Here is a 13,626-nt window from a genome sequence, read left to right as displayed (position 1 = left end):
ACTAGTATATCTTATTCTTTTACTTAATAGAAGACTTGAACAATTCATACTACTTGTATGAATACCTAACCACAGGAATTACCCTGTTTCTTTGCCTCACCAACAACCTTTCAAAGCACATGGTTATGGAGTGGAGCCTCTGACCCAGAGACAAATACTTAAGACTGTTGACAGCTGGTTGGAAGCTACTGCATGTTAATTTGGCTGGGATTCATTGCATATCATTTTGCATTACAAGAGTGCAAAATGATATGAGAATGCAGTTTCTGTTCTTTTCTTGGCTATGCTATTGTATTAAATCCTGATACAATGCAATTATATTTTATCATTCCAAAAAATATATATATAAATTTTTTTTTGTTAAAATCTAGAGATTTTAACATAAATGCACCTTAATAAAAGTAAATAAATACTTCTTTAGTTGTATAAAAGTATACAAATCAAATGACAAAGTATTAAAGGATATATCATTCCAGCATTGTTATCATTCCAGCATTCCAGCATTGTTAATTTCATATGAAATGTTAGAATAAATTTTATAACACCTACTGAAATGTTTGGTGTTATTGTATGTTTAGAACTGCCCGATGGTTGCTTGACACTAATTAATTGATAGTAATTTTTTCTTTCATTTACCTAATGTCTTATTTCAATTGTTCAAACTATTTTTCTTCAATGCTGGTGTATTGTTGAACTCTCAGTGGATCCTTGCACAAACTTTGGCAAAGATGCTTATCATTATCAATTTTATAATTTTATAAAAAGCACAAATTATTCAAGTGATGTTGATATTTCTGGTGTAAACTGAATCCTTAATATATCCCATAAAATTTCATATGAAATGTTAGAATAAATTTTATAACACCTACTGAAATGTTTGGTGTTATTGTATGTTTAGAACTGCCCGATGGTTGCTTGACACTAATTAATTGATAGTAATTTTTTCTTTCATTTACCTAATGTCTTATTTCAATTGTTCAAACTATTTTTCTTCAATGCTGGTGTATTGTTGAACTCTCAGTGGATCCTTGCACAAACTTTGGCAAAGATGCTTATCATTATCAATTTTATAATTTTATAAAAAGCACAAATTATTCAAGTGATGTTGATATTTCTGGTGTAAACTGAATCCTTAATATATCCCATAAAAATTCCATTTGTGTAAGGTCAGATTACTGCAGTGGCATTTTGACAGACTTGCATCTACTGATCGTTGTACCATTGAGCACATTATTCACATAATTGATACGAGCAGGTGAAAAAATGAGGTGGAGTACCAACATCTTGATATTAGAATTCATTAGAGTTCTCATGATGTACCTTTTAAACCAAGTAGAACAATTATGAAAAACCATTTCGAGCTTAATTTGACTTGTTACTGTTCCCTCCAAAATATGACTCCAGTACACCAAAACTCAAAATACCAACCCATGCACATATAAGCCTGGTTTGATTGTGTGTCTCTTATAATATAGAGGTTTACAATTTTCTATAATTGTCAGTTAACATAACTATACAGTTTAAAGTTGGCTTCATTTGACTGTACAATTTTTTGCCAATAGAGCTCATAGTAATAGTAATTGAGGCATGTGAAATTTTTTTTTTTTTGGCTGATGCCAAAAAAAAAAAAATTCACACAACCATTCCCTTTAAAAGTTTGTCCTGTTCCTCCTTAAATTTATTTAAGCTATCAACTTCCACAACAACAGATGGAAGTTTGTTCCATTAATTAACCACCCGCTGGCTAAAGGCAAATTTTCACCCATCTATTCTACAGCTGTCTTTCCTCGATTTGAAATTTATGTCCCCTTAGGTTCGTAATCTGAGCAAGCAGAAGAATCCCATCAGAATTCAGCGTGCTCAACTCATTCAAGGCCTTATACACATCAATCAGATCACCTCTCAGGTGCCTAGTTTCCCGCCGCTGCAATTTGCAGAACTTAAGCCTCTCTTGGTAAGAGGAACCCTTTGTTCCACTCACCAATCTTGTGGCCCTTCTTGGTACACGCTCAAGCAAATCTACATCCTTCCTAAAATGAGGCCTCCAGACTTGTACGCAGTACTCAAGGCGTGGCCTGACCATTGCCTTATACAAAGGGATAATCACCTCCTTTTCCCTGCTAGCAAAATTCCTGTATATCATTGACAAAACCTCCATGACCTGTTCTGGCAGCCTGTCTGCATTACTCAGAAAACTTCATATCTGACTGCACAATTACTCCCATGTCTTTTTCATTTTCTACAACCCTATATTTAGTACCACCCAGTTGGTACGTTCCTCTGGGGTTACTTCTACCCATATGCAGTACTTTGCATTTGTCAATGTTAAACTTCAGTTGCCACTTCTCAGCCCATCTGCCCAAATTTTCTAGATCCTGTTACAGTAGCATACTGCCATTACTGTCATTAACAACCCTGCCAACCTTCATATCATCTGCGAACTTCAACGCTAAGCCTGATATACCTTCATCAATATCATTGATAAATATACAAAACAACAATGGGCCCAACACCGAACCCTGGGGAACTCCACTAATAATATTAGTCCACAAAGAGGAGCATCCATTGATTACCATTCTCTGTCTTCTCCCACTCAACCACTTTTATCCATTGTAGCAGCTTGTCCTTAATACCATTCTGCTCCAATTTGTACAGTAGCCTTCCATGTGCAACAGTGTCAAAAGCTTTCCTGAAATCCAAGTATATGCTATCAAAATTATTTTTTGCATCCAGTTCCTTTGTAACCACATAATAGTATCCCAGTGCTTCTCAAACTTTTTTGGATCACCACCCCCTAAAAAAAAGCCCTCGCCAGGTTTTTTTTTTTTTTCAGCCCACCAATATAAAGTGAAGCTAAATAACTGAAATGAATATTTGTCTGTTTGCCTCCAAAAACGTAAATGCAGCCCTGCCTGCATGTGTGTGAATTATAAAGAAAACTATTTACTGCACTTTATTCCTTCTTTGTAAAAAATTACAACTACATAAATAGTCAGTTATAGTCACTTAAATTAAGTTATAAAAATTAAAGTTAATTACATAAATAAGTCATGATATTAATGGAAATAGTTAATTATATTTTAATATTTAATGCGATGGATGAGATTTATTAGCTTATCAATATTAGGTTTAATATCTGTAAGTAGAAGTCGTAAATCTCACGTTTAACAACATCCAGGCAATTTCTTTGTTTTGTCAGCAGTTGAGATACAGCACTGAAACCAGTTTCGACTAGATATGATGTTGGAAAAGAAATAAGTAATTTTTTTACAATTCGCCATAATGCAGGATAATGGTCAGGAATTTTCTTTTGTAACAAAAATTCCTGATATGAATTTTGAAATTTTGGCTTCAGTTCAATTTCATTTTGTAACTCAATCAATTCTTCTTCTTCTACAAAATGTTCACCATCGTCATTATTTAAAAAAGGATTTATAACCCAATCTGGAATTTTCAAATTAAGGAGATCTTCGAACCTTTCCTGCATATCTCTGTGCAACATTTCTAGATGATTACAAAAAGTTAGTAGAGTTTCATCAGCTATTTTTTCTTTTTTCTCTATTTCCAACAGATTTGGAAATTGATGCAATTCATGTCGTTCTATGTTGTGCAGAAAAAGCTTTAATTTTGAAATAAATCCCGAAATTTGAGTTTTTGCCTTAATAAGAGTTATGTTTTGTCCTTGTGAATGTAAGTTCATTGAGTTGAATCTAGTAAATAAATGTGCAAGGTAAGCAATATCAGTTTTCATTTTCTTGAGGTCATTACTAAGGTCATTGTCCCTATCTTCAAAACACTCAACAACAATATCAAAGAGTTCATAAAATCTGTTGAGACAGTTGCCTTTTGACAGCCACCGAAACTCGGAGTGAAGTAGAAATCGTTCAAAATCTTCACTGTTTTGATTACAAAGCTTTCGAAATATACGATCATTCAAAGATTGTGCTTTAATTTTGTTTATAGCAGTAATAACAGTTTGTAAGGAATTGTGGTTGATCACCAAGTTTTTTCGCAACTAAATGCCGACGGTGAATGACACAATGAACAGTAATAATATTTGGCACAGCATTTTTTAAATAAGCCATAAAAACCTTGTAACGGCCAATCATTGGTGGTGCTCCATCCGCCCCCTGTCGCCCCCTTTCATGCCTATCGCCCACTTTGAGAAGCACTGTAGTATCCAATCAGATTTGTCAGACAAGACTTTCCCTTAACAAACCCATGCTGTGTCTGAATTATTGCTGCAGTCTTGTCTAGATGATCCTGCAATGCATCTTTAAACAGTGACTCCATTGTTTTACCCGAAACAGAAATTAAACTAACTGGTCTGTAATTACTTGTGTCACCCTTCGATCTCCATTTGTGAATTGGGGATACATTTGTCCAGCTCCACCCTGTGGGACTTCCGCTAAGTCCAAGGATGCTCTCATAATTTGGCTAAAGGTTTTCTTAGTTCATTTGCCACTTCCTTTAATACAACTGGATAGAGCCCATCCACTCCAGGAGCCTTTCTTATGTTTAACTTCAACAATTTCTCCTCCACTTTGCTCTGAGTTATTACAAAATCATTAAGCACTCTGTTACAGTTCGATAAATTTCTGGCATTTTCCTCCCTTAATAATTCCTCATGTGCGAATGTAGATGCAAAATGCTCATTCAGTTTGTTAGCTATCTGAGCAGGATCGTCAACAAGCGAACCATCGATATCAAGGGGACTAAACTGATTCATGCCCTTCCTACTAGAGTTTATATATGTAAAGAAGTCCTTACTGTTTTTCTTAGCATCGTTTGCCAAAGATTTCTCATAATCTGCCTTCGCTTGCCTAATCTCCTTTGTGACTTTATTACAGACTATTATTCATGCTAGTGTCTGTCTAACATTGTTCCAGAAATGGAGCTCTCTATCTAAATCATCTTTCATTAGGCATGAAATATAACATTTAATGTAAGTTTTTTTTTTTTTTGGTTCATTTAAACTCATGGTTGACCTCCTTTGCCTCCTTGTGTACTACAAATTGACTTTCTTTGGTTTTGACTTTGAGAAATGGCTTGTCGTTGTTAGTTTGTTATTTGGTTTTTAGGAGCATTAGTAACTAAGGCCATATTGCTCCGGGGATATACAGTGGTCATTCCCTGATTTTTCCGCATCCTCTGTATTTGGTGGGCACAGGCTCGAACTCCGGTCTAATCAAGAAAATGGCTTGTGAAACAGGCATGCAATTTTTTCTTTGCTACCATTCTTGAATGTCCAGGTTGCAACAAAATCTCCCCCAGACATGTGTGTTAATCTATTATTCAGAATATACGGTATTTGCTACAGTGGTGCATGAGAGTTAAAATTATTATTCCATTCACTAATAATGGTGGTAGTTCTGAATATTCACCCGAATATCATTAAATGAAAATGATATTCACCCGAATATCATTAAACTCTTCCTTAAAAGCTTCAGTAGCTTCTGTATCTACACTAGCTGCTTCCCCACGTACTTTCACATTATGCAGATTGTAATGTTTTCTAAACCTATTGAACCATCCATGACTCACGACAAATGTTTCTTTGTAGTCATCTCCTGCATCTAACGTTAAAGTTTCAAACAGGCTTCTTGCTTTAGCCTGAATAGCTAATAAGCTCATGGGTACACGCTTCTGAGTGTACCTCAGATAGCTCCTCTATCCATGCAACTAATAACTTTTCCATCTCATGAATAGGCTCAGTTCTTTTTTTTTTTTTTTTTTTTGTTATTATTGTTGAGTTGATAGATGCTTACACTTTTACTGCTTCACAGATTCTGTCTTTATCCTTTGTGATGGTGGATATAGTTGAGTGAGATAAGGTGAAGTCATGAGCCAGTTCTGTTACAGATTCACCTTTTTCATGTTGTGTTATAACTTCCAGCTTTGTCTTTCTCTTCTTCTTGACAGGAAATAGTGAATAAATTTTATGTTTGCTAGCATTAATCAAAGGGTAGTTTGGTTATAACAAAAAGATTGGGAATCACACATCGATAATATTGCATTCACTAGCTTTGAAGAACAGAGAGAGTCTGAGTCATACTGAGAGTAGCTAGGCTTAATGACGCCGTACTAAGCATGAGATGCCGTAATTGTAGTACATTATCATCAGCAAGTGCGACTTATTGTTAGGACTCAAATTCAATTTTTGTTGTAATTTTTTATTTATTTATTTTTTAATTTCTAATTTGTTTTTTAAATTTAATATATCCAACTGTTGTAACTGTGAATGGTCGTAAGTAGGTGCGTGCGTGTGTGTGTGTGTGTGTGTGTGTGTGTGTGTGTGTGTGTGTGTGTGTGTGTGTGTGTGTGTGTGTGTGTGATAAAAATAAAAAATTATCTGGTTACTGAATGACAAAGTAAGTAAGCAAGCAAGCAAAGTATTAAAACAAAATTATTAAACTGTGTCATGGATCCTGGATACTATTAGTTACAGTAGAGAAACCCGGCTGTAACCATAATGAAATATAGACAAATGCTTATATTCAGTGTATAGGGAAGGGATGCTGACCTAACAATTGTAATTACCATGGAAAAATTGAGAAGGCCTGTAAGGTGAAGGAGATAACGTGAAATAAATTGATTAACATAAAAATAAAAATAATAACGATGATAATGATGTTACCTAAAGTAGTGAGTCCTAGGGCTTTAACTACTTCTTCAAAGGATCAGCAGCCAAAACTGTAGGAGCCACCACAATAAGCAGGGTTTCTGTTTCTGTTATGATGTATACGTGCGAAATGTATAAATCATAGCCGACCCGACAGAGACCAAGAAGAAAGGAATAAAATTTAAACTTTAAAAAATAAAATAAAATAAAATAAAAAATAATGCCAATAAAACTTTATTAAAGCAAAAATAAGAATAAAAAATTTTTGAAATCAAAAAGACCAATATATTACAAAAATTAAAAAAAAGTAACTGTAGATTACAGGATAAATTCAGGATAAAGCCAACTTACTGCGTGTTTGTCCGGAATCGGTGAAATAGCTGCGTGTGGTGTTTACAGAGAAACATTGAAGACCCAAGGAAGAAAGCCGATAGATCTCTGTCCAGAATGTTTATATCAGTTGAAGTAACCATGTGTAACAGAATAGAGGAAGAAGAAGTGGAGTCGTCAAAGTGAACCGTCCCGTGTTACAGGGAAGTAGGTAAATAAACAAATGAAGCAAAGTGCCAGCAAAGGGAGACTATGACTGACAAAGTAGTGTAGAAAAGACACTAAACTTTGTATCAGAAATAAAAAGAAATAATAGCAGAGGAATAGCATCTCGATATTGCTTTCGGCCAGCCTAATTGCGCATGAGAAATAGAATGTAGTAACTAAGGATAGTAGAAAGCAGTTTGAAGAAGAGTAATATAGTTGTGCTTGAGTAGTCCGGGGTTGCTAAACCCGTACCATAACAGGTCCTTGGACAGATGTCTAGACAAATGCCTCATATGTTTAAGTCAGTATTGGTATTGAGTAAATGTTAAAACAAAATAAAAACGTGGGGACATAACAGAACATAATATCCCCATGCATGCATTATCAGTCCATGAGCACAAGCTTTCTGCACGGAGACTGGGGGGGGGGTATATAACATTAGCATTAGTAGAGGCATTTGATGGAAGAAAGCAAGCTTATGCAGCATCAGCCAAAAAAAAAAAAAAAAAAAACACTTGTACATAATACAGTGAAACTTCCCTTTAACGGACAGCCATGGGGAACGAAAATGTGTCCGCTAACAAGAAGTCTGAGAGAGAAAAAAAGAAAAATCGTTAAACGTTTAATGTAAAATTAAATTAAAAGATATACAGATTTTGAACAATATTTTTGTAAATAATATACATACAATTGTGCTATGCATATTATGACTTTATCTTAAGAAAAATACATACAGTAATCTCTTATTTTCTTCTCCACCTTCTTCCGGCTGATAATTTTGTTTTCAACATTTGTTTGGAGTGAAGAAACCATCGAAAGTCCTTCAGTATCTTCTTCAGCGGCGAAAAACATTTTTAAACGATTGATTTGTATGAGCGCTTCTTCTATTTTCATCGGTGGTTCGTCGTTAATATGTTCTTCGACAGAATGACCTCCTGCCATTTCTTCATCCTCATGAGGAACTTCTTGAAAAATATTGATGATAGTGTCATTGATATCTAGAGCACCATCTTCTGTAGTGAGGTTCGAGTCTATATCTTTGTAGCCAGGGTCACTTGTAGTGGAAGTATCGTACATTATCAATAGATGTTGAAGTTCTTGTTCTTCTTGGTGCTCCACATTGCTGTTCACAACTTCAATTTTTGCGTTTGAGAAACCAGACTTTACGAAACAGTTCACGACAGTTTGTTTTCTAATTGCGTTTACTGAAGAGGAAATCCATTGAATCGCATCTAGGATGCTGATTTTCTTTGCAAGGTCACTCGCACATGTTACATCGTTCATGTTTGCAATGAGATGTCTTAAAACACGTTTTCTGTAGTGAAGTTTAAAATTTTTTATTATCCCTTGATCCAAGGGCTGACACTCTGCAGATGTGTTTGGTGGCAGAAAAATGATTTGAATGTTGGACAATTCAATGTGCGGGTGAGATGCAGCATTATCCATGAAAAGAATAATTTTTCTGTTTTGACGAATCATGTTTTGGTTAAAGTGACTTATCCATTCGCTCATGATATCTCGTGTCATCCACGCTTTTTTATTAGACTTCCAGTCAACATCCAAAAAGATTCAACTTTATGCCCTTGAAACAACGAGCATTTTGTCTGTTTCCTATAACAAGAGGTTGTTCAAAGTCTCCCAGCATATTTGTACACAGTAGTACAGTCAAGCGTTCCTTAGAAATTTTTCCGCCCTGGCACTTTTCGTTTTTTAGACCCATTGTGTTTTCAGGAAGAGCTTTAAAAAACAACCCTGTTTCGTCACAGTTGTAAATATCCTTAGCTTCAAAATCACGACATAAATCTTCCAATTTGGATCCACTCTGTTACAACCCTAGTATCAACAGATCCACCTTCACCACTTACGGTTTTCCAAGAAATTTTATGCCGAGTTTTGAACTTGTCTAGAAGCTTTGACAGAAGCTTTGAACTCATTTACTCCCATAGATTTCGCAACCTCCAAAGCCTTTTAGGCCTTGGAGCCCTAATAATAGGCCCATTAATGGGAATTTTTTTAGCACGTGAGCCGACAAAACCACTCATACGTAACATTGTCAGTTTGAGGTCCAACAGTTTACGGGAATGATTTTGAATCTGATCATTTCCGTGTTTCCAAAATTGTTTGAGCAGTTCATTTTTTTCCTTTAGGAGGTCGCTTACCTGCGGTCTTCCCGATTTTGAATTTTGCTGCGAGATTGCGAACTCTATATTTTTGCCGATCATATGCATTAATGAGTTTGACTTTATCTTTTAAAGTTAAATGTTTACGAGAAGACATTGTGCACTTCACACGACACTGAACAAAATTGAAAACTGAAAAGACGAAAGGCCGACCACATTCTTCCCCTCCTGCACACACCGAATTCATCAGAAGTTTTAGACATGCCTTAAAATTCTTGAAAAAGGGTTTAGAACCGCAACCTAAACCTTGATAAAATTCAGAGAATCGGAAATAGAAAATAAACACACGATTGAGGCAATACGTGGAAGAAAAGCTCCTAGAAAAGGGCCGTAAGCTCGCCCGCTGTCCGTTATGGGGAGATCAAATTAAGTGCTAATCTAAACGAAACAGTGCAGATTGCCTGTCCGCGTCCGTTACAGAGAATGTCCGCTAGACAGAAGCTGCAAACACGTTAAAACCAATGGAGGTGAGTTGGGGAATTTGAAAATGTCCGTTGTAGAGAGATGTCCGTTAGGAGAAGTTTCACTGTATATATAACTATATAATATGTACAAGCCTAAAGTAATATGTAATCAAATAGTAACTATGTTGTTTATACTAAGTTGTAGTTGGTAAGTTTTTTGAATTTTATAATATTTACTGCTATTTTGAAATGCTGGTAGAGGAATGCTGCAGGGAAATTATTGCATAGCATTTTATCATGGAGTTGTTTAATGTTGTCAGCAAAGAGTCTGTCACTGTTGCATATTGTAGCAATTCTGATGCATTGGAATAGTATTATATTAGCATGTACTTTTTTTTTTTTGGAAATGTTAGAGTGCCAGTGGGTAAAACTGACTACATTAAAGTTAAAAGCATCTCTTTTATGTTGATTGTGGTTTGAGGGCTGCTAATATTAATATACAAGTCTAAATAATTGGCTGAAAAATCATTATTATTTGTTTTCTCCAGAGTAAGTTCTGAAGCTTAAATACCAGCAAAGTCTTGTATAAATGTAGGGTAGTTGAATACCAATAAGTCATCAATATATCTGTAAAGTTTAATATCTAAGGGTAGAGAGGTCCCAGACCAGTATAGATATAGGTTAGCTAAGATACAGCTGGCGAGGCTACCCATGGGGGTACCTTTGGTTTGTAAGTATACAGATTTGCCGTCAAAAATGTAGTTATTGAAGACACAGAGATCAATGAGATTGCTCCAAAAAACTGAATTACAACAAATAATATGTTTGCATTTATTATAAATTTCATTCAAGACCGATTTTAAGTTGGTTAGGTCTATGCTGGTGAATAGACTATTGAAATAAAAAGTTTGCACATGAGAAATGTTATCAGTATTCAGAGCATTAATAACTGGAATTTTATTATTAATTATCTTACTATTAGGAAGGATGATCATTATGGGTTTAAGTTTTGCCAGGTTTATGGGCATAACTGTATTTGCAGGATGTAATGAACCTAAATTCTGTAGGGTTTTTGTAAAACTTGGGTATGAAATAAATAAGGAAAAAATTTTAGTTATTAAAGCTGATTTTTAGTTTCTTGCTGAAAACAATTAACTTCTTTGTGATGATACTACTGTTGTTAGTGATGGACTTGTAGGCGGCACTGGAATTTAGTTCGGTATTTAATGTTTGGAAATAAAAGGCTTTATAGATAATGGCATAATTGCAAGAGGCTTTATCAACAGGGGTGATTATAAAATGCTTATGCAGGTCCTCCAATTGTTGTTTTAATGTGGAAAAATGAAATTTTAATTCTGCTGGTGATTGCACCTGTGGTAATGATGGCTTATAATGTTGTAGCATCATAGCAAGTACTGAATTAATCCATAGTTGGAAGGCTTCAATTGGGACGTTATGATGGTAAGATTGCTTAAAACTGAAGTTAAGTAAATCCTGGTATAATTGTTTTCTGGAGTGATTAAAGTTCATTTTAAAGGGTGGCCTATATTTGAAGTCATAGGACATGATGCTTCTGAGTTCCTTGTTAGGTATAATCTCTAGGTTGCCTGTTAAGATATGGCCAAAGTGTGTATCAGTAAACGGTTGGAGATTGTCCTGATGGCAAATACATGCATTAGAAGTAGGTTCAAGGTTAAATTTATCTAGGTTAGTTGCTAGGTGTTTGTAATTACAAACTTTGAGTCCAAAAGGTTTAGCATATCTGAATCTGGAAATAATGTTCAAGCTTTGGCAGCCATCTGGAAGTAGGTCTGTAGATTTATTAATGCAATCATTAATGCTTAAATTGTCTAGGCAAGTATTATAATTAAAAATGATGATAGTATTGTTATTTTGGCTGGTCACCTTGCTGTAAGATTTTAATTTAAATTTAAAGATATCTGTAATAAAGTCAAGTAAATGTTTAGATGTGAAATTGAAGGTGAGTATGAATCTGTAAAGGGCTTTTAAGATTCTATGTTTAGTACAAAAGAGTAGATCATGAATCTGCTGTACACTGAACTGACCATTGTCTCAGTCAGAGATAGTTGTTAGTCACCTATCTTGTATTTATGTATAGTAACATTGTCACTATTGGGTTTGTGTTTCCTATAAGGACTGGATCTATTTAGGCCTTTAGTAACTTGAAATTTGTCATATATGCAAATATCTGTAATATTATTTCTGATGATCTTATGATTGAACTTATTATTGAGTCCATATGATTAGAAAGTTTTTAATTTTAACATGAATAATTCTTCCTGTTGATTTCGGGCATTAGGTTCCGTTACTTGTGGTAGGATGGAAATATAGATGTTGGTAAAGCAGTGTGTCTGGAATTGATTGTACCCTATTTCTTGCTCCGAGTTATGGATGTTGCAGTTATTGTAATTCTTGATATCTGATCTATGCAGGTTAAGTCTGAGGTGGAGTTTATTACCAGTTTGTCCCACATATTTTATATTACAGGTTCGGCACGTTAAAAGATAAACTACGTTGCTGCTTTTGCAGAATATTGAATCTTCAATATTGTTCAAAATATGTTGTGGATGCATGTATTGGTATGTAAGGCAGAGTTTGTTGGAGCATTTGTTAAATTTTAGATCGTAGTGAGGATGATAATATTTGGAGGAGGTGACCTCATTACCATTCAGGCTAGAAGCATTAGATGCTGGTTTGCTCTGTGTGGTGTGTATTAAATGTGAATGTTGAAAGTTTGGAGAATGTGTCGAGGAGCTGTACAGAGCATAAGCCCCCGGGGTCAGATTTAACCTACTCTGCCAATGTAGTATGTCCCTACTAAGTTGGAGGCGCCTCTGTAGCCAGTAGGGAAGGAGCAGCAGTGCGCAGCACACGCTTCTTGATTAGACCGGAGTTCGAGCCCATCACCACCAAATACGGAGGATGCGGAAAGGTCAAGGAATGACCACCGCATATCCCGGAGCAATATGGCCTTAGTTGCTAATGCTCCTAAAAACCAAATAATCACAAATCACCTACTAAGTTGGTTCATCATAAAAGGCATCAAAAAAGGAAAAATGATGAAAAGTCATTAAAAAAAAAATAAAATACCAATGCCAAGGAAGAGGAATAACTGATTATGGAATATACAAAATGGCAATAGTCAAATTGATCCATAGTGACCAAAAATTGAAAGTCAGACCAGTGAAAAACTGAGTAAGATATGTATATCAAGCTATTCAAGGAACACCAAAGCAACACCAAAACAGAGCTTGTGAAATATATAATATTGATAAAAATAATCAGGTTACTGAATGACAAAGTTGTTGTTGTTTGTTATTTGGATTTTAGGAACATTAGCAACTAAGGCCATATTGCTCCGGGGATATGTGGTGGTCATTCCCTGACCTTTCCACATCCTCCGTATTTGGTGGACATGGGTTCGAACCCCGGTCTAATCAAGAAGCGTGTGCTACTCACTGCTGCTCCTGCCCACCTGGCTACAGAGGCACCGAATGACAAAGTAAGCAAGCAAAGTATTAAAACAAAATTATTAATCTTATTAAAAATTATTAAAACAAAATCTATCCACTTTCTTCCTTGGGTCTCCAATGTTTCTCTGTAAACACCACATGCATCTATTTCACCGATTCCGGTCCAAACATACAATAAGTTGGCTTTATCCTGTAATCTACAGTTACTCTTTTTAATTTTTGTAATGTATTGGTCGTTTTGTTTTCAAAAAATTTTTATTCTTCTTTTTTGCTTTAATAAAGTTTTATTGGCATTATTTATTTTATTTTATTATTATTATTTTTTTTTTTGAAAGTTTAAATTTTATTCCTTTCTTTTTGGTCTCTGTCAGGTCGGCTATGATTTATAC

The 13,626-nt window shown here is 35.1% G+C and overlaps 1 protein-coding gene across 1 annotated transcript in view; it reads left to right on the top strand.

Moving 5' to 3' along the window:
- The window catches only part of rdgB (retinal degeneration B), a 597,535-nt gene that overhangs the window by 257,178 nt on the left and 326,731 nt on the right, over positions 1–13,626 (top strand). The gene's annotated exons all lie outside the window — the stretch shown is intronic.

The sequence above is a fragment of the Mastigoproctus giganteus genome, chromosome 5 (assembly GCF_048544385.1).
Source record: "Mastigoproctus giganteus isolate SK-2022 chromosome 5, ASM4854438v1, whole genome shotgun sequence".
Lineage (NCBI taxonomy): Eukaryota > Metazoa > Arthropoda > Arachnida > Uropygi > Thelyphonidae > Mastigoproctus > Mastigoproctus giganteus.
Note: the sequence above shows the minus strand (reverse complement) of the source record. Positions and strands in the feature narration are given on the sequence as shown.